Source organism: Callithrix jacchus, chromosome 18 (assembly GCF_049354715.1).
Source record: "Callithrix jacchus isolate 240 chromosome 18, calJac240_pri, whole genome shotgun sequence".
NCBI lineage: Eukaryota > Metazoa > Chordata > Mammalia > Primates > Cebidae > Callithrix > Callithrix jacchus.
This window is the reverse complement of record NC_133519.1, coordinates 27,860,297-27,887,900: the sequence shown is the minus strand read 5'-3', so window position 1 is coordinate 27,887,900 and position 27,604 is coordinate 27,860,297. Positions and strand designations below refer to the sequence as shown.

At 39.0% G+C, this 27,604-nt stretch overlaps 1 long non-coding RNA gene across 3 annotated transcripts in view; it reads left to right on the top strand.

Moving 5' to 3' along the window:
* LOC144580253 (uncharacterized) overlaps nucleotides 1-27,604 on the top strand; it is a 138,890-nt gene that overhangs the window by 80,050 nt on the left and 31,236 nt on the right. For all 3 annotated transcript variants that reach the window (XR_013529499.1, XR_013529498.1, XR_013529500.1), the window contains exon 4: nucleotides 23,303-23,414. This is a non-coding gene — a long non-coding RNA (uncharacterized LOC144580253). The remainder of the gene's footprint in view (nucleotides 1-23,302; nucleotides 23,415-27,604) is intronic.

Below are 27,604 nucleotides of genomic sequence, written 5' to 3'. Positions count from 1 at the left end.
AGATGATCCAGCAGCAAGTGAGAAGGTAGCAACCCCTGTCCTGAGCTAGCAGATGGTATCTTGGTACATTGGCTCTGCTCACATGTATTCTTCTAGAAGCAGATTGTTAGGCCTTGAAATTAGGGCCAAGACCTCCCAATCCTGAAATAAACTTAATTTACTTGGGTATTTCCAACTCACTAAAAAGCATATCCAACTTCCCATTCACTTCCCAAGCTTAAGGGTGAGACCTCTATAGTGATTTTACACAGACTATAAAGGAAGAAAAGAACCCAGATTTTCCTTAAAGGAAGAGACCTAAGCATGACGGACTGCAGCAGGGTTTGTCATGCAAATGGACAAGGAGTATCCTCCTTGCTCTCAGTTATGCCCAGTGTGGTAGGGGCAGAGATTTAAGAAGACTTAACTCAGAGGAATGAAAAATAATGGGTCATCGGTGGAGCATGGGCTGTTAAAGCAAAGAAAAAACCCTGCTTTTCACTCTATTATGTTTTGTCACCTGCTGAGTTGGCCTCAGGTAATATGACACTGATAGCTGTGTCCCAACTGTGCTGCATAGCTCTGGTGGTTAGAACATAGTATTGAAAAAGTCACAGACATGACTCTCCATTTGAATTTATATTCAATGAGGATGGGGACTTGGTTTTCTTTCACTGCCATATCCCCAGGATGTAAAATAGTTGCACTATAAATATTCATTGAATTAATGAAATCTGTCTTTTTAGAGAACTAGTTTGGCTGGGCTTCACAGACAGAGATTGAACCTCAAATCCTCACCAGCCTGAAACTCCTAGTTTGGTATATGTGAGTGTATAAAGGCAATTGCTGTCATATTTATCTAAGTTTCCTTATTTCTCTTAGTTTTTTCTTGAAAAATTGTCAAGCCACAGATCTCTGTTTTGTCCTGTTTAGTCTGAATTCACTGTGAATTATCTTCTTGCTGTAAACATGTTTGTTCAGAAATGCATTGCTCTGTTTCTGGTAATATAATGGCTAGGTACCTGCAACAATCTTCTTGCTAATATTAAAAAAGCGAGTTAATGCATATTTTAAAACCTCTTCCTAAAAGCATCCAAGAACTGGTAAAATACAGCAGCAAAGATTTATCAGTCCAACATCTAAGGGAAGGCAGCAACCAAGAGGAGTAAGCACAACTTTGAAACTGGCTTTACCCTCAGGGCTGTTGCTGAATATGATGAACCTGAGCTTCACTTTTCATATTATTTTAGGACAAGTGCCTCTGTGTGTATGCATGTGTGTGCATGTGGGTATGCAAAAGAGAGAGAGAGAAAGCAAAGTTCAGAGACTATTCCCAAATTCTGTAGCCCCAATATGTCATAAGCTAAGTGTAAATGTGAGGGAGAGCTAAACCCAACTTCACCCAGGAAACTTCAAGGCAAGTAGCTTAAGCACTAGACAAAACAGAGGGGAAAAAAAAACAAAAAGAAAAACTAACTGATAATTAAAATCTTAAGCCGACCTTCATCTGAATGTGTTAATAAAATTCATGTGATCTGGATAGTCCAAAAATCTTCAAGTCGTATTTTAAAGTTTTCCCAGAATGGCAATGCCCAAGCATTTGGTAAAAGTAAGCATAAATTCTCACTGAAGAAATCCACTTTCATTCAAGGCCTCAAAGAATTCTCACAAGGAGAAGGAAAAAGTGCAGCTAACAATGAAAATTTACTAAATATATAGACAGAAGAAATAGATCTTCAAAAACCTTGGATATTAGTCTATTCTTTATAGATATACTCTAGATATTAGATATTTGGACTTTAGATTTAGACTTTATTTATTTATTTATTTATTTAAGATGGAGTATTGCTCTGTCACCCAGGCTGGAGTGCAGGGGCGCAATCTCGGCTCACTGCAACCTCCGCCTCCTGGGTTGAAGCAATGCCCATGCATCAGCTTCCCAAGTAGCTGGGACACTAGGCATGTGCCACCACGCCCAACTAAGTTTTGTATTTTTTGGTAGAGACAGGGTTTCACCATGTTGGCCAGGCTGGTCTCAAACCAGATTTGTACTTTAGAATTATATATTGTAATTATCAAGTTCATCATCCAAAATGAATATGATTACTATGTTTAAAGAAATGAAAGACAACCTTAAAATATCTGCAGGAAATACAAAATTATAATGAAGGCCTAGGCAGATTTGAAGAACCAAATATAATTTGTAGGAATAAAAATCATAATAAAATTTAAAAACCCAATGGATGAATTTAACATCAGATGAAATAGAGATGAAGAGAGAATGAGTGAACTAGAAGATAGTCGAATAAATTATACAGAATATAGCATAGAAACACAAAATATAAAAAATAATACAGAGAAATTCAGAGACATGGAGAACAGAATCTGAAGATCTAACAGGCATCTCACTGGAATTCAGAAGGAATGATGAGAATAAGATGTGAAAAATATTTGAAGAGACAATAGATGAAAATTTTTGATAACTGCTAAAGTATAAAACCTACAGGTTCAAAAATCTCCACAAATCCCAAGGAAAAAAATTAAAATGAATGTACATCTTTCGTTGTAATGAAACAGTTCAGGATAGTAACAACAAAGAAAAAAATCTCAAAACCTATGAGGGGCAGAGAAGGACATTACTTTTACAGAAACAGCAGTCAGACAGAAAGCTGATTTTGTTTCAGCAGAAATAATAGAAACCTGGAATTAAAGCTTAATATTCTGAAAATAACTGCAAACCTAGAATTTTGCATCTACAGATGTATTTTTCAAGAATATGAACAAAATAAAAATATTTTCAGAAAACCAAAAACCAGGAGAATTTGCTGACAGGGATCCTCTCTACCAGACATTTTAAGGGATAATCTTCAAACAGGCGGAATGCAATTGCAGATTATGATTGATGAAGGAATGAAGAGTGAGAGAAGTGGTACATACATGGGTACACCTAAATAGTCATTGACTGCATAAAACAATATAAATAATATCTTGTGTGTTTTCTTAGAAAGTAAGATAAAAGTCAACTACTTCAGTTGAAATAGTATGTAAATCTGAAGGAGGATAAATGTGTTAATATCTTGTAAAGTCTCTCTACTGGCTGGACAAAGAGTAAGGTATTTTTAAGATTTAGGTTTTGAGAAATTAGTATGCATGCCATAACTTCTATGTAGTCACTATAAGAATAGAAAATAGTGTATAATATAATAATACATAATATAATAATAAAGTTTGAGACCAACTTGGGGAAACTGGAAGAAGAGAAACATGAAAGGATGAAAATCATCAATCACTTCCAGAAAAGGCAAAAAAAAAGAAAAAAAAAAGAGGAAAAGGAACAGAATCAGTGGAACAAGTAGAAAACACAAAATAAAACAATTTGTATAGAAATTTACTAATGAGTTTACTAAACGTAAAGAGTAAGTGAAAATATACAAAGAATACATAAAACTCAACAACAATGAAAATAAGTCAAGTTAAAAATGACCAAAAGAGGCCAGGCACAGTGGCTCATGCCTATAATCCTGACACCTTGAGAGGCCAAGGAGGGAGGATTGCTTGAGCCCAGGAGATTGAGATCAGCCTGGGCAATATAGTAAGACACCATAACTACAAAATATTAAAAAAAAAAAATAGCTGGGCATGGTGGCTGTGGTCCCAGCTACTTGGGAGATTGAGGTGGGAGGATTGCTTGGACCTGGGAGATCAGGGATGCAGTGAGCTGTGTTCACATCACTGCACTCCAGCCTGGGCGACAAAGCAAGACCCTCTCTCAAAAGAAAAGAAAAAAATGAGCAAAAGATCTGAATGGACCTTACCAAAGAAGATAGATGACAAGTAAGCATATGAAAAGATACTCAACATCATTTGTTATTAGGGAATTGCAAATAAAACAACAATGAGATACCACTACACACCTATTAGAATGGTCAAAAATAAGAAGCTGGCAGTATAAGAGCCTAGCTAAGATTCAGAGGAACAGAAACTCTCATATATTGCTGGTGGGAATGCAAAATAGTACAGCCACTTTGAAAGAATTTGGCAGTTTCTTATAATGTTAAACATAACTCTTACCATACTTTCTGGCAATCACATTTTACATGTTCATCCAGTTAGGCTGAAAATTTATGTCCATTCAAAACCTTTCACACAAATGTTTGTTAGAGTGTTACTCATAATTGCCCCACACTGGATGCAACCAAGATGTTCTTTAATAGGTGAATGGATAAACAAATTGATATATCCATGAAATATTATTCAGTGGTAAAAGAAATAAGCTATGAAGCCATGATAAGACATGGAGGAACCTTAAATCCATACTGGTAAGTAAAATACACCACTCTGAAAAGGCTAAATGTTATTTGATTACAATTATATGAAATTCTACAAATGTGAAAACTATACAGGCAGCAAAAAGATCGGTGGTTGCTCAGGGATTAGAAAGTGAAGAATGAATGAAGAAAGCCCAAGGAATTTTTTTTTTTGGGTGGCAGTGAAACTTTTCTTTATGCCACTGACAAAGGATGCATGATGTTAGGCTTTTGTCAAAACTCATAGGACTGTATAACACAAATGGTGGACCTCAACGCATGCAAATTAAGAAAAAAATCATTTAGGTGTCTGAGTGATCCCCAGAGATAATGCAAACGGTGACAGTAGAATCTAACTAGATCACAAATATGTTTTAAAGGATCTCACTGAACAGGGTGGGAGAATAGGTGGGAGAGATGGGTGGTAGCTTTGGAAATAAATGGTGTCTGTTAAGACTGAAGGCAAAAGGAACATAAGCACTGTACTGCAGCTGACAAGATTGCTTCCCATTGAGGTACAGGCTAACAACCCTGATACTGCAATTGTACGGTTAAGTAAATGGATGACAGATGGTGGGACTGAGGTCTCTCGCTGTTGGAGTGGGAATTTACAGGTAAGCATAGAGATGAGGCTAGAATGAGCCATATGGACTAGAGTTGGGGACATAAGTAAGAACTTATGTCATCTGCTATAGATAAAAATGGTTATGTGTGGGTTAATATACACAGAGATATTTCTTTGCCCTGTCAACTGAGAGGGCCTGAGATAAATTACACCCCAGTAACAATGAACACATCTAGCACCCAGATCTTGGTTTATAATACCAGTATTCAATAATAGTAAAGTCAGGCTTCTTGGAGAAATGGTTGATTCAAAGACTGGGGCAGGAAAGATGCAAAATAAGCCTAGAGTGTCTTACAGTGCCATAGAGTAAGAGAGTGTTCAAACTACAGCAGCCACCACAGAAACCTTCACCATGACATAGAGGTGCAGGGAACCAACTAGAAGAGCTCTCCAAAGTCAAAGGTGGGGGAATTTGAGCCACGAAATGAAGCAGTATTGAGTTATAACCCAAAGTTAAAGCAAATATTCATGAGTCTATAGAGATAAAAATAAATGATTGAATGAATAAATAAACAAAAGAGAAAAACAATTCTCCCATGCAGAAAAATTGCAAGTAATTTCTGTAGATACTTTGCCCTCAGGGAGATAATGCATAACTCAAGTGTGGTCTGCACATAGTAACTTTCAAAAACTACTGAATGGATGGAGGAAAAGAAGGAAAACCTAATAATGGAGAAACTTGATAAACGCTATCTCAACCAAGTGAGTGGGGTCAACGTCAGCAGTGATAAGTCATGTTGATAGCATGTACCCTTGCTATGATGTGATGAAAACGGCACTTCTGTGGTATTCCTCCTCAAAACAAACTATATCAAGTCTAATTATGAGAAAAAAATCAGACAAATCCCAATTGGGAGACATTTTACAAAATACCTGACCAGTAATCTACAAAGCTGTCAAAGTCAAGGAAAGCTGGAGAAATCATCACAGCCAAGAGGAGCCTAAGGGGACACTGTGACTAAATGTAATGTATTATCCTAGGTGGAATCCTGGAACAGAAGAAGGATATTAGGTAAAAAGAAATCTGGGCTGGGCTCAGTGGCTCACAACTGTAATAATCCTTGTACTTTGGGAGGCTGAGGCAGGAGGATCGCTTGAGTTCAGGAGTTTGAGACCAACTTGGGCAACATGGAGAGACCCCGTTTCTCCTCTGCCCCCAAAGAAATCTGACTTTAGTTAGTAATAATGTGTCAATATCAGGTAATTAAGTATAACAAATATAATATAATAATGAGGGATGTTAATAATGGGGCAATCGGGTGTGGGATATATGGAAGCGTTATGTGCTACTTTTGTAATTTTTCTGTAAATCTAAAATTGTTCTAAAAATACAGTTTATTAAAAAAGGAATAAGTGCTACATAGTTAAGAGCAAAAAGATGGTCTGGTTGGATAAAATACAAAATCCAATGATATCTATAAAAGAAACATCTAAAATATAAGGGCATAGAAAGGGTATAAGGAAAAAGAGTGAAAAAAAAAATACGTCAGGCAAAATCTAACCAAAAAGAAGCTGGTACAATTATTTTAAGATCAGAAAAGTCAAAATTTTTTACCAGAGATAATCACTTTATAAAAAAAAACAAAAACAGAACTTCAGTTTACCAAAAAGTTATAATTTTAAATTATATATACCTTAATAATTAGACATCCAAATATTCAAGTAAAAATGGTCAGAATTCCAAGAAGAAATAAACAAATCCATAATCATAGTGGCTTATTTTATTTTATTTTAAGATGGGGTCTTACTCTGTGGTCCAGGCTGGAGTGCAGTGGTGTGATCTTGATTTACTGCAACTCCCAGTTTCAAGGAATTCTTGTGCCTTAGCCTCTCAAGTAGCTGGAACTACAGGCATGCGCCACCACACCCAGCTAATTTTTGTATTTTTTAGTAGAGACAGGGTTTCATCATGTTGGGCAGGCTGGTCTTGAACTCCTGACCTCAAGTGATCTGCCCACCTCGGCCTCCCAAAGTGCTGGGATTACAGGCAGGAACCACTGTGCCCAACCTCATGGTAGGTCATTTTAATATTCCCTTTTCAATAATTGAATGCAAAGGCAATGAAAGTATCAATCAAAATATAGAGTATTTTGAACAACCCGATGGAAAAACTTGACTTAATGAACACATTTCATGGCCTTGACCAGTGCAGCATATGCAGTTTTTCAAAATACACAGAATATTTTACAAGAATTGGCTACATGCTGACTGTAAAGCAAACCTACACAAGTTTTACAGTACTGAAAAATGTAAAGTCTTCCAAGCACAATCAAATTAAGCTAAAAATTGATGATCGAAGGATAACTAGAAGAGTTATTTTCAGGATAAAAAACACTTTTACATAACTCTTGGTTCAAAGAAGAAATGCTTATGAAAATTAGAAAAAAATTAAATTGATAATTAAAAAAATACTACAAGTCAAAATGTGTGAGATGAAGCTAAAGCAGGACTTGAAGAAAGTTTTATATGCCAACATAAATAAAAAGAAAGATTAATCAAATTTAACAATGTATAAAATTGATAATGCATCATGACAAAGTTGAGTTTATCTCAAGAATGTAAGATTTCAATATAGAAAATGATGTTTATTTTAACATTACTAGATAAATGCAGGAAAATCGTGTCACAATAACTAACAATAGATGCAGAAAATATGTTATTCAGTATAACATTTAGCAAAGCATTTAACAAAGTGAAAGTGGACGTTATAAACATTTAGCAAAGTGAAAGTAGAAAGGAATTATTTAATAGCATGTAGCTATAAAAAGTAAAAGGGGAGAGAAGAAGAGAAAGCATCATTTATAATAATACAACTTTTGAAAACTTTGAGATAAAAAAAAGTGAGACAAGAGTGCTATCTCTCACCACTTACATTGCTCTGGAGATTTTAAGCATGAAATAAAGCAGGAAAAAAGAATAAAAGATGTAATGTTTATTACAAAAGAAACAACACTGTATTAGTAAAAATATGATTTACATACTATTTTAACTGATGCAGTTTACTTTTATCTTTTTTTTTTTTGAGTCGGAGTTTTGCTCTTGTTACCCAGGCTGGAGTGCAATGGTGTGATCTCGGCTCACCGCAACCTCCGCCTCCTGGGTTCAGGCAATTCTCCTGCCTCAGCCTCCTGAGTAGCTGGGATTACAGGCACAGACCACCGTGCCCAGCTAAGTTTTTGTATTTTTAGTAGAGACAGGGTTTCACCATGTTGACCAGGATGCTCTCAATCTCTTGACCTCGTGATCCACTTGCCTTGGCCTCCCAAAGTGCTGGGATTACAGGCGTGAGCCACCACGCCCGGCTTCTCTCTCTCTCTCTCTTTTTTTTTTTTTTAAGAAAACACACAAGATATTATCCTATAGAATGAAAAGATAAGGCTAGGTGCAATGGCTTACACCTATAATCCAAGCACTTCGGGAGGCCAAGGCAGCAGATCACTTGAGGTCAGGAGTTTGAGACCAGCTTTGCCAACATGGTAAAACCCCATCTCTACTAAAAATACAAAACTTAGCTAGATGTGGTGGCACATGCCTGTAATCCCCAGCTACTCAAAAGGCTAGGGCAGGAGAATTGCTTGAACCCAGGAGGTGAAGGTTGCAATGAGCCAAGATCATGCCGCTATAATCCAATCTGGGCAACAGAGGGAATGAGACTCTGTATCAAGAAAAAAAAAAAAGAATGGAAGGATAAATGATTTAGTATCCATGTTAAAAGGTTAGTATACAAAATTAAATTGTATTTCTGTCTATCAGCAACAGAGTTAGAAAATGAAATTTTTACAAAGGTGATCATTTACAAGATTATGTGATTATGAGAAGTTTGGGGATACTTTTCCATGAGTCTTTTATACTCTTAGAGTTCTTGTTAGGTATGCCGAGAGTGCAAGACCCAACAACTCTTCGTATAGGTCATATCTTAGGGTTGCTTTTGCAGTGAAAAACCTTGCAGGACAAGATACTGTCTTCCTCTGGAGAAAAGAGCAAGGCTGCTTTTTGCTTGCAATGGAATGATGGCTTGCCCAAGCTCAGTTCCTCAGCTGCCAGGCAAACCCCCTCTGTGCATAGCATCTACCTGTGCTCCTTCGTGGGACTTGGGTTGAGGAAAACCAATGCACATGCTGCTTGCTAGGCCGTAAGTAAGAGAGTTTTCATCTCTTCAGGAGTCTTGTGTCTTCTGCCAGCATTCATGAAACAATAATAGGTCAACTCATTAGCTTGTAAGTAGAATAAAATCAAATCTCAGACCCAAAATAGTGCCTGGCAGTGAATCTAATAAGTGACTTGCAAAACCTCTTAGATGAAAATTATAACTTTTTATTGAAGGATATTAAATAAGACATAAGTTGAAAAGCATTCAGTGTTCATTGACTGGAGGACCAAACATTGTGAACAGGCCTATTCTTCCAAGTTGATGTATAGAGTTAGTGCAATTCCAATGAAGATTCTCACCTTTTTGTTTTTTGTTGTTTTTTGGTGAAAACTTACAAGCTGATTAAAGAACTTACTTGGAAATGTAGAGTCAAAAATTGCCAAATTCAATGACAAGAAAGAACAAGGTGGGAGGTCTTGCCCTATAGATATCAAGGATTATTTTGAAACCGTAGTGATCAAGATGGTGTAGTATTGGAACAGAGATCGACAAAAAGAACCACATTGGAAAGATGGCACTGGGGATCAGTGGCAAGGTAGACTTGTAAATAAATATTAATGGGGAGATTTACTATTCATATGGGAAGAAATGAAAATATATTCCTGCCTTACATTGTGTATTGTGTTGAACTATATAGAATTGCAATCTTGCAGGTCAAAAGCTGTCAAATATAGGCAATTTTATGTAATTCAACCTAATAAATTCTGGGTAGATGAAAAACCTAAATGAGAAAGTAAAACTGCACGCTTCTGAAGAGAACATGGGAGAATATATTCATGTCTCAGGATCAGAAAACAAGGCCAACAAACACTAGCCATCAAGGAAAAGATTGATAAATTTAGCTACATAAAAATCAAGACATTCTCTATTGAAGATATCACCAAGAGGGTGGAAACGCAAGCAAGTAGTCCAGGATATAAATGCATGTAACTGAAAAATGCTTCCCATCTGGAATATATTAAAAACTCCTAAAATTAAGAAAATGACAAGCAACCTAATAGAAAAATGGTTCAATGAGTTACGCAGATCTTTCAAATCTGACATATCTCATTATGCAGTGTCAAAAAATTACATTTTAACATCACTGCTGATCTCATCAGAAAAGATCTTAAATGCTGGGAAGCTGTCAAGCTTACTGTGGTGGATACAAGTTTTTAAAAATTCTAATTTTCTCTTGAGAGCTCAAATTTTATCAAGATTGTTTTCTTTGAAGTGACAGGTTCACTTGCTCAATTTTGAGGAAATGTCTGCCAGATACCCAAGTCTGAGAAAACCATAGTTTGTCAGTTACTCTTTCAAGTAAAAATGGCATTTCATGAAAAAAGCAACGAGTTCAGCTGGTGATTTGAAAAATAACACAAGTTCTTTTCCTCAAGACGATCATTGTACTTGGGTATACTGCAGAAGTGCTTTAAGCGTTCTTTCCATTTAGTCACACAGAATTAAAAAGACAGGCAATCAGGGTCAAGATGTACTAAAACTAACAATTTCTACTCTTGTGTCAAGGACATTCTTACGTGAAGTGACTTTTTTGTCTGTTTTACTGTGAGTGAAAAATATAATTACTGTGAGTATGGTTTGTTGCCATTGCCTGATTTGTGCTAAGGGTCCTTCCTGTAGTTTTGTCAACCATGGGTACAACTGTCAATGTGATGAAATTTTTTCTTAATATTATTATAAATATAATGTGGATTTTGTGGGTCCTCTGAAAAGGCCTCATGGGGTCCAAAGGATCCATAGACTACAGGTTGACAAATGTTGACCCAGAGGGGTGATTTTGCCAATGTCAATCATGCAATAATAAAAACACCTGAAATCTAGGTGGTCATTATCTTTCTTTTCTGCCATAAGGTCTCTTGGGACCATTCTGCCAGAAATGGTAATCAGGACATTTTGATGGGTTCTATATGATGGAGATTTTGACATAACTCATTTGACTGCCCAACTGACATGACTTTAGGATGGATGCAGTGAGCTCAAAGATGGGCAGAAGTTATGTTCAACTCTCCTTAACTATTTTTTTTAAAAACTGGAAGTTAATAATAGAGTTTTTCTTTTTGGACTTGGTCAAAACTTTCCTGATGTCTAAATGTCATAAATCTACTTACTATATTTTACAGGGTCAGATGCTTTTAATAGCATTCAGCTAAACTAAATTTGGCCTGAGGATGCCTCCATACTTTGAATCTTTACATAATGAACTGCAGCCTAAATTAGTACATAAACTAATTGGAAGCCTAACTTCTGTCACAAATGGCTGAGGCTCAGCCAGTCACAACAGTGGAGCTTCAGTTAATCACAGGTGGCCCACGGATTAGATGATGTTCAAATACGATAAACACAGAGTTGTAACCAATAAGGCTGTTTCTGTACCTCACTTCGGTTTTCTGTCCATAAATGCTTCCTGTCCATGTTGTGGAGCAGAGCTCTCTGAATCTCTACTGCTTCTGAGAGATTCACACATAGATTTGTTTTGCTCAGTTAAACTCCTAAATCTAATTTATCTGAAGTTTTTCTTTTAACGTACCAAGTAACAGAAAACCCAACTGAAATTGTTTTAAACAAACAAACAAAACAAGGAGATACATTCATAATTCAGGGTCAGAACTGACTTAGCAATGTGAAAATGTAATCAGAACTCAGTTTCTCTCAGTGTCTCTGTTTAGCCTCATGTGATGTCAGCTTCATTCTAAGCCTGGCTTTTTTCATTCTAAGCCTGACTTTTTCCCCTACTGCAGGGAAAATGAAAGCCCTAGTTCGTAGAGTTTCAGGAAACTCTAAGAGGGAGGGAGGAAGAACTTAAAGGGAGTGAGAATTTCATTCCTTGGAGCTAACAAAGAAACATTTGCTGTAATACTCTTGAACTGAACTGGGACATTGATTTCCCCTTGAAAAGATAACTGTGGGCCAGAATGGGATTGTAATAATTGACTTAGGCCTGAACAACTGTGCTCTGCCCCCGAAGCAGTGGTTTTCAAGGGGAAATGATTTTGCATCCATGGAGCAACTGGAGGGAGGGAGGTGTGGTACTGGAGTCTAGAGGGTGGAGGCCAGGGAAGAGGCTAAACATCTGGGAATGCTATAGTGCACAGGACAGCCCATCCCTCCATGTCCAAAGAATTAGCTGGCTCAGAATGTCAATAGTGCCAAGATAGAGAAACTCTGCCCTAGGGGAAGGTGCGTGTACCTGAATGAATTTGGGGGAATTTAGCAGAATAAAGGGAATAGATGTTGGGGAGGCTGGCAAGTATTATGTCTACTACATATACTTTTTCCCACTTCTGGTCTATTGGAAGACCTTCCCTGTGGAAAACTATCTTCTATTTGGCCTCAATTCCCACTCAGGAAATTGGGAAGACATTTTTATTTTCATTAGGAATAGAAAAAGATTCAAATGCTGCTGCTCGCCTTTGAATACTTTAAAGATTGAATAAATATGATAGTGTCTGAAGTGAAAAGAAAATAAAATTCTATCTTAGGTGGACACTATGAAAGTTGTCAGAATCAAAATGGAGTTCATTGTGTCAAAGAAAAAAATCTTGACAAGTAGATCCAGGGAAGGCCATGAAGAGAAGGTTCTCATGCATAAATGTCTGATAACAAGAATAAAAGATAAAAGATAAAAGACTGCAAAAAACACAACTTTACACAAAGGCCATTACAATCTTATGCAAAAAATACTCCTATGGGGACAGCTGCCCAGCAACTGCCTTTCAACCTTGAGCTAACACTACTCTTGTTCTGGATCCTTGTAGTCAAGGAGTTTACTACAGTGTGTGTGTTCCCATTGCAATGCTATATCCCCAAATAAACATCAGTTTCTTCTATGCAGCCTTTCTGATAGAAATGGTGTCCTTATTGAGAAAAAAATAATTTTGTCTCAATCCAGAGGCTTGTTTCCAGAAGCAAATTTAGGAAAGACATAAAACAAGATAGAAAGGAACCAGCAAGTGAGAGAATGAGACATATGAAGAAAGGTATAGGTATAAAGATGTATTTTTGGTAAGGAAGATTAAAAAAAATTTTGTATGAGAAATAATTTTGTGTAGTGAATTATTTATTAAAAAATGACTAGTTAAGAAAGAGGAAACAGGACAAAGCAAAAGGCTAAAGCATGTCATTGACAGTCTGAGTAAGTTGTAATAAGGTATGTGAAGGATGAATTTATAAAAGAAATTTTGTCTGTGATCAAGTTGGCTATAATTAGAAGGAAATTATGTCTTTCTAAAGATTGAGCTTTGATATAAAAACTGAGCTTTTGATATAAAAAATTAAAGAGATTGAGCTTTGATATATAACTAAAAAATTTTGGTTCCCTATGTTAGCACAACCAAGTTTCTTTTGAAGTATTGATCTTCTCTTAGTAAAATTGCAAGAGGTTTTGATTTTTAATTCTGAAATCTGTTTCTTTAAATTTTCAATTACCTTCTGAACTGCAGCTTCTTCCTGTTGTACAGTTTATGTTTCTGCCACATTCCTTCCTAAGCTACATTTAGTTTCCCTAGTTTCTGGTTAGAAATGTTATTAGAATGGCAATTTCTAATTACCGTTTGAGGTAAAGTTTTCCTCTTGAAGATTCTTATATTCATATATAAGAAGTCCAGCTTTTGCTGTGTCTCTTTTCATTTGATGTGTAAGTCACATTCATTGCCTTCTGATATCCTTCTTTGTTTCCTTGAGAAAGTCTGGGATGAGAACTCTCTCCTTAAACATTTTTGCCAGCTCCTGTAACATTTTCTCTATTTCTATCTCTACTGTTATGGCCTGACACTGAAATGTTTCCCTTGAGGTCCAGCAAAGCAATGTTTTTCTCTGGTATAACTTGGTTCTCTATTCTTGGCTTTTCTTGATGTGTCTTAATTGTTTCATGTTACCAGAAAACTTCCCATTCTATTACTAAGAGCCAGGTATTACCCTGCTCAAGGTGTTGGCTTTCCTCTTTATGGTCCTCTATAATGTGGTGTTCACTCATAGCTTTGAACATGTTCTTCCTGTGTCTGATTAAATTCAGGTGCCTTTTCATCAGGTTTGACTTTAGGTTATCTGAGTTTCCCATAAAAAGAAGCAATCATACTGCAAGAAGTTTTTTTTTTTTTTTTTTTTTTTTTAATAAAAAGGTCCTCTTGGTAACTTGTGTTTAGAAAACAAACAAACAAAATCTTGACAAAGTCAAAGAAGGCCATGATGGATACATTCTTATGCATAAAAGACTGATAACAAAAACTGTCACAGAAGACTGTAAAAATCACAACATGGCACAAAGGTCATTGTGATCTCAACACAAACACAGAAAAATACTTCTGTAGGAACATTGCCCAGCAACTATCTGTTTAACCTTGAACTGGCACCATACTTGTTATTGATCTTTGCAGCCAAGAATAATTATCTCAAAACAATTATGTAATCCTCCTCACTTTTCCTTTAAAGATCTTTGTCTTTCTTTACCTTCCCAACTACACACACAGTTTACTATGGCCTGTGCGTTCTAATTGCAAAGCTTTATTCTCCCCCAAATACCATTTTTTCTTTCAGGAGAGTCTCTGTTTGTTATGTAGATTGACAATATCAAAGTATTCTGGTTTCCCTGAATTATTAGGTAGTCTGATTTTCTGGCTTTCAGTTCCTTAGCTGGATGTTGTGATCAAGCCAACTGTATACTTATAAGGCCTTCCAAATAGTTTCCGCAAACTATTACGCATCTTAAAATAAAATGCCTAAATATTTGCAGAGGTCCATATGGCTGCTTCTCAAAGAAGAGAGAACTCAGACTGTTGAGAATATCCTCAGAATCCATTTCATCCTTTATACACACACATTTTTTTAAATTTTTATTTGATTTCTTAAAGAAGAGGCAGAGAATCTGAAATGCCTTTTCCTTTTTCTTTTCTTTTCTTTTTTTTTTTTTGAGACAGGAGTTTCGCCCTCGTTACCCAGGCTGGAGTGCAATGGTGCGATCTCGGCTCACCGCAACTTCCGCCTCCTGGGTTCAGGCAATTCTCCTGCCTCAGCCTCTTGAGTAGCTGGGATTACAGGCACGCACCACCATGCTCAGCTAATTTTTTGTATTTTTAGTAGAGACGCGGTTTCACCATGTTGACCAGGATGGTCTCGATCTCTTGACCTCGTGATCCACCTGCCTCAGCCTCCCAAAGTGCTGGGATTACAGGCTTGAGCCACTGTGCCCGGCCGCCTTTTCCTTTTTCAATTTGACTTCTTTTAGGTTTCTCTTGAACACAGACCCCTTCCCTCTTGCCCCCCAATTTCTCTAGGGGTTTCACTTGCTCTAGTCAGGTTTTTTACATCACTACCGCCAATCCTCTGTCAAGTGCACCAATAAACTTCTTCCTTTATGTCTTCTCTCAGCAGTATTCAGTATAACTAACTGATCATTCCCTCTTCTTTGAATATTTTCTGTGCTTGGATTTTAGGATACCACACCCTCCTGATGAATATTAGAAACACTACATGAAGTGAAAAACACCAGACACAAATGACCACATAATGTATGATTCCATTTATATGAAATGTCCAGAATGGGAAAATCCATAGAGGCATAAAGTATTTGTGATTTTCAGGAGTTGGAGGAAGGAAATAGTGGGAATGACTGCTAAAGGGTATGAGATTTCTTTTTGGAGTGGTAAAATGTTTTGGAATTAGATCTTAGTGATGGTTGTATAACTTCGTGAGTAATACTAAAACCACTGAATTGTATGCCTTTAAAAGATGTATTTTTTGGTATGTAAATTATATCTCAACTTTAAAAGATTCTTATTTCAGAAGTCAGGGCTTGGGATAAATTGTCATCATTCTTGATTTTTACCATTTGACATCCAATCCGTCAGGAAATCCTGCCAGCTATACTTAGAAATATATCCAGAAACAGATCACTTTCACCAACTCCATTGCTACATCCCAGTCTAAGCAACCATAATTTCTTCCTCAAAGATCATACTAGCCTTCTCACTGGACATTCGGCTTCCATACTTGCCTCCTACTCTATTCTTAACACAGCAGCTATGGCGAATATGTCATTCTTCTATGCAAAAATCTCTACTGTCATTCCACTTCACTGACAGTCAAAACCAAAGTTGCTATTATGGTCCATAGGCTCTAGAGCTATACAGTCCAGCAGAGTAGCCATTAGTCGCATGTGGTTATTGAGCCTTTGCAATGGAACCTGAGCAAATGAGGAACTCAGAAGTGTATTTGGAACAACTCACGTGTGTGTGAATCTATTTTTCCAAGTGCGAATTTTATGTAGTTTCAGATTTAGAAAGCTAAATACAGGTTGCAATTGTTTACTGGGGCTGCCATACAAAGTATCACAGACTGGCTGGCTTAAACAGAAATCTGTTTTCTCATGATTTTGAAGGGTGAAAAGTCTGATTTTAAAGTGTCACTGGGTTGATTTCTTCTGAGGTGTCTTTCTTTGGCTTGCAGATGGCTATCTTCTGCTGTCTTACACTGTCTTCCCTCTGAGTGTCTGTGCCCTGATCTCTCTTCTTGTAAGGACACCAGTCGTATTGGATTAGGGCTCACCTATATGACCTCATTTTACGATAATCACCTCTCTGAGGGCCTTCTCTCCAAATATAATCACATTCTGAGGTCCTTGGGGTTAGGATTTCAACATATAAATTTTGAGGAACTGCAATTTAGCCGATAATATGGGTTAAATATGTTTAATGAAAATTTAGCATCCAAATTGACATGTGCTGCAATCATAAATTATACACCAGTATTTGAAGATATATTGATGAAAAAGAAACTAAAATACTGCACCTCCCAACCCCCAACACTTTTGAGATGGTACAGATCTTGCCATGTTGCCCAGGCTGGCCTCGAACTCCTAGACTCAAGTGATCCTCCCACCTTAGCCTCCCAGGTAGCTGGGACTACAGGTGCATGTAAAAAATCTTTTTGATAAATTCTTTTATATTGATTACATATAGAAAAAAATAGTATTTTGGATATATTGACAAAATTTATTAAGTCTATTTTACCTGTTTCTTTTTAAAGTGTGACTACTAGAAAGTTTAGAATTATATCCGTGGCTCACATTCTATTTCTATTGGCCAGCATTGCCCTACAGTGTAGCCTCACATTGTCCCCAGCTGATCCCGTTTCCTGCTGCTCTATTCCTGTCTCTCTCTACCAGCTTTACTGGTGCACCTAGAACTCTGAGGTCTTTGTACTTGCTGTTCTTTCTGTCTGGAACACTTGAGCTCCAGATGTCCCCATGACTTGCTCTCTGCCTTCTTGGGACATTATTCAAACATCACCTCATTGAAGTCTTCTCCAGTGCTATATACATATGTGTGTGTGTGTATGTTATATATAATATATAAATATATTTACAATATATTCATATTCATTATATAATATAAAACATATTTAATATATATGATATATAATTTATATATAATATAATTTAATATGTAATTTATATCATATATTTATAAATATTATATAATATATATTATATATCATATTTTATATATAATTATAAATATATATATTTATATTTAAATTTTATATATTTAAAATATATTTAAATATAATTATATATTTATATTTCTTATTATATATTACATATTATATATCATATACTTAATATATTTGACATATAATATACATTTAATATATAAATATATACTCTATAATATATTTAATATATACACACATACACACACACATATGTAAATATTTACTGAAACATAGTGAGGTCATAGGGGAGTAGAAAAGGGAAGGAATGAAAGTCAGTCAGAGGTATCACAACTGTGGGAGACCCTCCAAGAAATTAGGTAGAGCACATCTCAGAATTGACCTGCTCAGGAGCAAGAAAGCTGGGGTATATTCGTCATCTGCTTTTACAATTATTTGAGGATCATCCTGGAGACATTCATTCCTTAACATTCCCATAGAAAAACATTGAAGCTTGAGGTGAAATGTCATGGGCATGAACAAGAACTACCCACAAAAGCTGTAGGTGACCTGGGGGAGAGCTAACAGTCTCTGTTATACCCTTTGCCCCCAACACTCCCACCCACTGAGACCAAGTGAACTATGTCCCCCTAAATTCACACACTGAAATCCTAACAACCAATGTGACTGTACTTGGAGACACGAACTTTAAGGAGGTCACTAAGGTCAAATGAAGTCATAAGGTTGGAGCCCTGATCCAGTAGGAGTCATGTCCTTATAAGAACAGACACCAGAGCACTTGCTCTGTCCACCTGCACAGAGAAAGGCCACATGAGCACACAGCAAGAAGGCAGTCATCTGCAGCCAGGAGGAGAGGACTCACCAGAAACGGAATTTTCTGGTACCTTGATCTTGGGCTTCCAGCCTCCAGAACAGTGAGAGGCTAAATTTCTGTTGTTTAAGCCACTGTTGTTTATGGATTTTTAAAATGGCAGCTCTAGCAGACTAATCTGCTCCCTGTGTTTATTTATTTACCTTCTGAGGCTTCCCACCATCTCACATAGTATGTATTGTACTAATTTATCTCGTTTGTTTTCTTCATCCGCTATTGTATGGAGTCTGTGAGGACAGATATTTCTGTTTCTTTTGTCTGCTATTTCATCAGTGCACAGAAGAATGCCTGGAGTATATTTGTTGAATGAACAAATGGATTCATGTCTGTAGCTTCAACTGTGGTCAGTATCTTATTGATATGACATATTAAGGACCATCTACATAATTTGTGGGGACCTGGTGCAAAATAAAAATGTGGGAGTCCTTTGTTCAAAAACTTCAAGTGGTAACAACAAAGTGTGAAATCAAACATGGCACCCTGCTAGGATAAGACCCTTTGTGACTGTGCAGGTCACAAGCCCATGGAGCTAGCTATGTATGTGATCCTCAGATATCTCTGGCTTGGGCCACTCCTTTGAACTTTAGTCCTGTACATGCAGCTGACAGTCTCCTTTGTTTGGCTATCTGAAAGCATCTCTAGCTGATGTTCCAAATGGAGTTGCTGTTTTTGGCTCTCACCTAGTGTCTCTTCCTTAGCTGGACAGCCACCACCCACCTAGTCATGCCACCCGGAGTTCTGTACACCAGCATTATAACTTCTTCATCCACATGTTTCTTTCTGTGCATTTAAATATCTCTTGATCATATCTATTTTCCCAGCTCTACTAAAACCACCTGAGTCTAAGTTATCCTAATTTCTCATCTGAACCACTCTTGATTTCTCCCCAAAAATCTTGTGAACCCCTTCACCCTTTACACAATAGCCACAGCCAACTCTTTTAAATGCCAGCATGATCATCTCACTGTCCTGCTTGGGCACCTCGCATGGCTTCCTACCACTCTTACAACCGATGAAGATTCACGCATGGCTCATGAGGCCCTGTCTGGATAGGTCGTGCTCTCCTTCCCAGTTGCACCTGTGTTACCCATCCCCACCCATCTGTGCTCCAGCCACTCTGGTTTTCCATCATGGTCTGCTCCCCACTTTCAGTTGGAAAGGCAGTTATTCTTTATTCCATTTTACAGATAAGGACACTGAGCTCCAAAGTGACAAAAGGACTTACCCCAGGGCACACTACCAGTAAGAGGCAGAGTGTGTATTGGAATCTTTGTTGAATGAATGCACACATGCATGCAAGAATGAACAAATGAATGAAGCAGTAAACAAAGGCCCTAGGTCAGGAGTGCATAGGTGGCTCAGTGGAGATGGTCACTCGTTAAGCCCTGCCAGGGCTCTCTTTGGCAGTGTGTCCCTAACTATGTGTGAGGAGGTGCTGTCTTGCTTTCATGGTGTAAATATCATACCTTGGTGGGGAAACTGCAGCAGAGAGGCCCCAGTGCATCTGTCACAGCCTGTGCAACACCGCCAGAGTGAAAGCAACAAGCTCAACGAACTGAAAACTTGCCTGTACCACCGGTGTGCGAGCAGGAGTGAGTGTGAATGAGGTAGTTTCTGTTCCTTTTCTTTTCAGTCAGGAGCTGAGAGAGGTGTATGATTCTGAAGGTGGCTATGAGCCGTTTGCTCTTTTATAGTGCCAGGCAGAGTCAGGACTGGGATGTGAATCTGTTCCCCCAATCCCAGGCCACTGGAGTGCGGCTGGGAGACAGAAGTGCCCAGCTCTTAGCTCACAGTCAGTGGGGTGGAGTGGGGGACCTTCTCTGAGAGCCCACACTTCTATCAGTGGGAAGTTTTGGATTTGTTCTGAGGGACAGAAGCAGACATTCCTTCCTATGTGGGGTTTCTATGCAAAGTTTAGGGGCAAAGCTGGGTATTTAGAATAATGGCTGCCTTTTCTCCTTTTCTTTTCTTCTTTTTTTTTTTTTTTTGAGATGGAGTGTCGCTCTGTTGTCCAGGCTGGAGTGCTGTGGCATGATCTTGGCTCACTGCAACCTCTGCTTCAACCTCCTGAGTGGCTGATTACAGGTGCGCACCACCATGTCCAGCTAATTTTTGTACTTTTTGGTAGAGATTCACCATGTTGGTCAGGCTGTTCTCAAACTCCTGACCTCATAATCCACCCACCTCGGCCTCTCAAAGTGCTGAGATTACAGGTGTGAGCCACCACGCCTGGCCATGGCTGCCTTTTCAAATGAAAACTCTCTGAACATTTGTTTCACATGTATGTAGAACCGTGGCTAAGACTGTAGTTACAAGGGGGATGTGAGGAAGCTGCTGATGGCAGTGCTCTGCCTCTCAGTCCCTTGGGTCTCAGGCAGCCCACTTACCACAACAGAACTCCACGATACTTAGGAGCCACTCACAAGCCCCATCCTAGAAGTTAACGTCTGTACTGTTAAAGCATGCCCGCTAGGGGGCTAACTGGAGAACCCAGCAGGCCTCTCAACCAGCGGTGTGGTCTCCTGGGAAGAGTTTTGAAAAATAAGGGATCTCTCAGTGAGGTGCCTTCAGCCGATGCATCTGAAGGATTGCCATTTAACTACCTCTGTGCTGGCTGCTGAGGGTCTGTGGGTCCCTCTCATCCTAATTCTAGTCCTGGATTAGCACAGGCGGTGGAGGAATGGACTGGAACCTGACTGTCCTTAGAGAGCCTGTGGCTCTGAAACATACTGGACTGGCTTTGCACTCAGCCTGGTCTTCTTCACCCTTCTTCCCCAGCAGAGTCATGGTGGGGCTGGCCTCAGACATGGAGGTTTTGTCCCACTCCTGTGTCCTTCGTTTCCATCAGCTTCAACCCCACCCTCGACCCCTTCCTGCTCTCAGGTATCTATCAGTTGACCCTTGATAGCAAGTAGATGCTCTTATTTTGCTCAGAGCATTTCTTTAAGGCAATAAGTTGTTACGGAGAACCAGGTGAGTAAAATTTCAGGCCATAACGCTGTTGTGAAGATAGTTGAGGTTTAAGGCTGGTTTTCAACATCTTTTAACTTCTACCGAGTTAACACATTCTCTGTTGTAAGAACGTCTGCTGAAAGGCATTTTCCTGCCCATTTTATAGTTTTCCCTTTGCAATAGTCTGTGAAGTAGGAGGGATATTATTCTTGATCCCATTTTACAGATAAGGACACTAAGCTTCAGCATAACGAAAGGACTTACCCTAGGCCACACCTCCAGTAAGAGGCAGAAAGGGGTTGACTACAGATATAGTTCCACTCTGTGTCCTCACCCAAATCTTACCTTGAATTGTAATCCCATCATCCACAGGTATCAGGATCAGAACCAGGTGGAGGGAACTGGATCATGGGGGCAGTTTCCCTCAGGCTGTTTTTGTGATAGTGAGTTATCACAAGATCTGATGGGTTTATGTCTAGCATTTCCTCGGCTTGCACTCACTCTGTCCTGCCACCCTGTGAAGAAGGTGACTGCTCTTCCTTTGCCTTCCACCATGATTGCAAGTTTTCTGAGGTCTCCCTAGCAATGCAGAACTGAGTCAATTAAGCCTCTTTCCTTTATAAATTACCCAGTCATTTCCTCATAGCAGTATGAGAAAAAACTAATACAACTATATAGGCCTTTTGAAGTCAAATATAATGTTCTTTCCTCTGTTCCTCAGATAGTCTTAACATTTGCTCTTCTTGAATATTTTATGGATCTGTCCTAAATTTTATAGTACTAAAAGCTGTTGAGTTTCTTTCATAGATGGAAGATACGGTTGATTCAATTCAGTTTACATCAATTCTATATTGAGTCCAAACAGAGTTTTGGGCTAAATACTGGAAACAAATAGAAAGCCAAGGCTCTTCCCTCAAAGAGGTCTCAGATGAGGGGAATTTGAATTTGCTTCTCACTGGTGCCTTTCCAATCCCTTCCCAATCCTCTCCAGCCGTTTGGAAAGAAAATAAGGCCTTTACTCTGCCAAGCTGGAGGTCTTTCCTCCTCAGAGCATTTTTGTCTTGGAAGAGAAATCAATGGTTCTGCAAACCTGGTAGTGGATTGCAGCCAGGCTCTAATAGGAGAGACCTGTTTTGGGATGCTTCAGTGGCTCTCGATCTGGAAGAAGACCCTGTGATTAAGAAGATCATGATGAGAATGGCATACCTCCTTTAGCACCAAGATGTGAACCTCGAATTGTTCTTGTTTGCTGTGAGCTCTGTGGCAAGGTCCACCCTTGCGGGAAGGGACCTTATCACAGATTCTTGAGAGACTGAACTGAATTGTCTGTCTGGCCAAGAGAAGCAGAGGTGAGGGCCATTGATGCCAGTCACATTCACATGTTGACCTGATCTTGGTGACCTTCCTAACTAACATACCATTGCAGAGATCTACTGTGGTGACTACACTTGTTTAAAACAAAACTGGACCAAGTTGCCCATCAGGCATGGCCAGGACAACAGGAAAGAAAAATCAGCATTGCAACATCTCTGAAAAAGCTAGAAGTGAACATCTGCCCACACCCTCCCCTGCCCCTGATCTCTTCCTTCCTGTGTACTAGATTTCTTGTTTGGGAAGATGAATTGGATAAAGGGGTTTAGCTGAGGGTGTTTTCCTCTATCACAAGCTGAGACTACAGCTGGTTAGCCCTTTGCTTTGTCTAACACCATGGAATATCTCCTTAGGCATGAGACTTAGATATTCACATTCTCTTGGGAAGCTTGGGTGGTGATACTGGCCTTCCTTGCTCTGTTGACTGTGATCTTGAGCCTAAGCATCATTCTTAGTTAGAATTTTGGGACAAAATCTTCTGTCCTATCTTTAGTGCCTAATTATTCTGTATTTCTTTCTACTTAAGAAACCTTCAGGACATATGAGATTGTGAGGTATTTGGGGATCTTAAATAACTGATACCATTTATTATTGTCCATCAGGTGAAGCAACAGAGCTAAAGTCTAATTGACAAGTGACTCTTGGTTTGAAATCTAATTGATTCCTGGGGAGCCATGACTGATTGAACCAGCGTAAGACAAACTCTCATTTTCTGTAAGTGTCATTTTATCAATTCCATTTTCTACCTTGTAATCTAATCTCATACCACAAAAATACCCAGAGTAATTCCGACAAAATGAAACTAAAATAAAACACAGATACAAGCTTTTCAAATATTTATAAACTATATAAAGACAAATTCAATAGAAAAGTTATAACAATGTTCTATTTGGGCGATCCTTTTGTCTTTTGAGCTGAAATGAACTGGCCTGAAGCTTTTTGAAATGTTGCTTCCATGAAATCTGGATTGAGGTTATTTCTTCTTTCTGTGATAAATCTCCCTGTAACAGTGGCTCTCAACTGAGGGTGATTTTTTTTTTCCTCTCAGAGGACATTTGGCAATGTCTGGAGACATTTTTGGTTGTTACAACATGGTAGGGGGTGGGGGTCATACTGAAATTTAGTGGGTAAAAGCACAGGGCAGGTCCCTACAACAAAGAATTATCTGACCAGAGTGTCAATAGTACTGCTGTACTGAAACACTGCTTTGCAGCAGTCATGGACATTTCGAACTGAGCTAACATTCAGGTCATGTCGTTGAAAGAAAAAACTAGATTTATATGACTATTTCTCAAAATCTTTAAATGGCACTGGATGGGGGTTGGGGTAAAATAGGAGGGCAGGGAGTTCTGCATTGACTTCTTCCACCATCTCTTGCCTTTCCAAGTCAGTAAGTTAACTGAGTTACCTTTTTTTTTGAGACAGAGTTTCGCCCTTGTTACCCAGGCTGGAGTGCAATGGCGCGATCTCGGCTCACCGCAACCTCCGCCTCCTGGGTTCAGGCAATTCTCCTGCCTCAGCCTCCTGAGTAGCTGGGATTACAGGCATGCGCCACAAGGCCCAGCTAATTTTTTGTATTTTTAGTAGAGACAGGGTTTCACCATGTTGACCAGGATGGTCTTGATCTCTTGACCTTGTGATCCATCCGCCTCGGCTTCCCAAAGTGCTGGGATTACAGGCTTGAGCCACCGCACCCGGCCAACTGAGTTACCTTTAATTGCAACCCAGGTTGTTATTGTTGCCAATTGTTTCAGTGTAGCTTTGGTTGTAAATACAACGAGTTGTGGTTATTACTTTGTGGTTTTTATTTAGGGGAAAAAAAGTCATAAACTGAGTGTGGCTCACAAATCAAGCCAGGTATTACCTGCATCCAGGCACGATATATACATTCTTCATAGTTTTCATTGTTTTTCTTGGATCGTTAAATTTCCTGTACAGCTATATATCGAATTTTCATAATTGCTACTGCATTTCTTATACACATATTCCAAGAAACCTCTGAGGAGCTTATTGTTTGTCGTGAAGAACGCAGCTGTGAATGGATGCCTAGCAGTGATTTCTAATGACAGCAATTTTTATTTAAAGCATTAAAGGGCATCAACATTGAAAAGTTGATCCATACCTTCCACTGGCCCCTGGGCTCTGCCCCCAGGGTACAGTAGTCAGCTTTTTGCGAAGGTTCTGTCAACTTTTTGGCTTCAAGAGACTCCTTAATTGCCACTTTTCTTAGAGTTAGAAGTATTTTAAATGTGTCTGACTTAAAAAAAAATTTGTCAATGTTGAAATGACAACGCTCATCCTAATTAACTGAGTTTTTCACTGTATATCTCTTTCCATTTTCTCGTGAACACATAAATATAAGTTTGGAAATTTTATTCTATTTTAAAAACTTTGAAGCAAGGAGCCTTACATATGTGTGACATATCTGAATTAGAGAGTAGGGAGTTTGATAAAAACTGGTGGAAAAGGAAAGAGGCAAAAAGAGAATTTATGTCTGGTCCACAGACCATGGATTGCTGAATCTCTTTCTAGAGTGACTTCTCCACCAGCAGGAACACCTCTGGGAAAGGAGCCATGTCTGGTTTGTGTACTGCCTTGCAACTGCGTGATGGTTTATTTTATGTGTCAACTTGACTGCACCACAGGGTGCCCTTATTAAACATTATTTCTGGGTGTGTCTGCAAAGGTGTTTCTGGATGAGATTGGCATTTGAATTGGGGCACTGAGTAAAGTAGATTGCTTTCCCTATTGTGGGTGGGCATCATCCAATCCCTTGAGGACCTGAAAAGAACAAAAAGACTGAGGAAGGAGGAATTCACCTTTAGTTTTCTTTCTGCCCATCTGTTGAGCTGAAACGTTGTTCTTTCTTAAAAATTTGGGATTTAAAACAGTGGCTCTTCTAATTCTCAGTCCATTGGATTTGGACTGAATTATACTACCAGGTTTCTTGAGTCTGCAGTTTGCAGACAGCAGATTGTGGGGCTTCTTGGTCTCCATAATCACATAAGCCATTTCCTCATAATAAGTCTCTCTCTCTCTCTCTCTCTCTCTCTGTCTCTCTCTCTCTCTCTCACACACACACACACACACACACACACACACACACACAAAATATAATATACATCTCCTATTGGTTCTGTTTCTCTGGAGAATCCTGACTAATACAAACTGATATTAAAGTTGCAATAAAAGAATCTTTTTTAACTGGAGGGAAAAAGAAGAGAGAGAGACCAAATTTCTTCTGGGAGAAGCAGGGTGTGTGTAGGCCTTTCATCTTTTTGTATATCCAGAATCAGCATTGGATCTGGTGTACAGAAGGTACTTATTGAATGTGGACGATGAGATGAGTGAAGAGGAACAAGAGACTCATTTATGTGTAGCTTTACAAGTTCAACGTGTACTCTTTATAATTCTTTGAAAGCCCAGGCAATGGGGAATACTGCACAAGATACAGGCCCAGAGGGCCCTAATTTGTGGTGATGTCTTATTGCTCACTGGCAAAGGGGTCACTGCTAAAGCACATGTCCTCAGGGCCACTGGGGGCATTACGGGTGAGAAGATGCTACTAGGTAATTGCACTGATTACTAATGCTGCTAACATTTCTGTTGCTAAATAATCCACTTTTAATATTACCCTTGGCAGTTCTTCGTTCCCACAACACAGCAATAATTAAATCTGTGTTCAGATGGTTGTAAATGCACCCAGAGGTCTTAGACAACGGGTGAATTATGCTCATTTAAGTTAAAACAATGCTAGTTTGGCAACCTTGGGAATAAATACTAATTACTAAAATTCCTTTAAGTTCCACTGTATCACATTAGTTTCTATTTTCATTTTCCAGACAACAACATACAGGACAAGATTCAGGTGACAGGTTTTTATTTCAGTATTACAGTGGTCACTCCTGGGGTCCCAGAAGCTGTGGGTTTCCAGAGTGGCTTATTTAAAACAGGAAATGTGGCTATTTTTAAAGGGCCACCATGTTCTGACATTCCAGAAATTGTCTTTTTTTTAGGAAATGAGAAGAAAAAGAGGAAATGTGGCATAGAGCAAGGGCTAAGAAAGGTTCCTTGCCTGCGCTGTTCGTGAGGGCGCCTTCTACGGCAGATGGCCACGTGGCTGGAGTTTTGTCCCTGTGTTACACATGGCCCCAGGGGTGTGAAGAAGCCTGCTGGTGCCTACAAGAGAATAGAAGGAAGGAGCCTTTTAAAAAAAGTTGTTTCTAGGGTTGGGATTCTGTTTCTTCTTTAAAGCATTCATTATTTCTCCCCTTTAATATGGAAGGTGGAGAAAGGTCTCTCCTTGGCGGTCTTTGTCTGCACAATGCCCAGTCTGTTCTGGGCTGTGTTATTGAACTCCAGGCAAATGTGAGTACTAAACCACTCTTGGCCCCTTTCCAGCAGGCTGTGCTGTTTCATGCCCCCAACACTGGTTCATGTGGCTCCCACCTCTCCTTTTCCCTTGAGTAATTTCTGTTGTCATCCAACTTCCCCCGGATAGGTTCCTAAAAACCACGAGCCTGGCCGGGCACCGTGGCTCACTCACAGTAATCCCAGAACTTTGGGAGGCCAAGGCGGGCAGATCACGAGGTCAAGAGATAGAGCATAGTGAAAGCCCATCTCTACTAAAATACAAATTAGTTGGGCGTGGTGGCGCATACCTGTAGTCCCAGCTACTCAGGAGGCTGAGGCAGGAGAATTGCTTGAGCCCGGGAGGCAGAAGTTGCAATGAGCCGAGATCGCACCACTGCACTCCAGCCTGGTGTCTGGTGACAGAGTGAGACTCTGCCTCAAACTAACCAACCAACAAACAGACAAAAAACCCGAGCCCACTCCAGCATGGGAGAGCGTGTCTGGGTTTGTGGTGCTTACCCCACACTGTTATTCAGTTATCTCTGCACTTT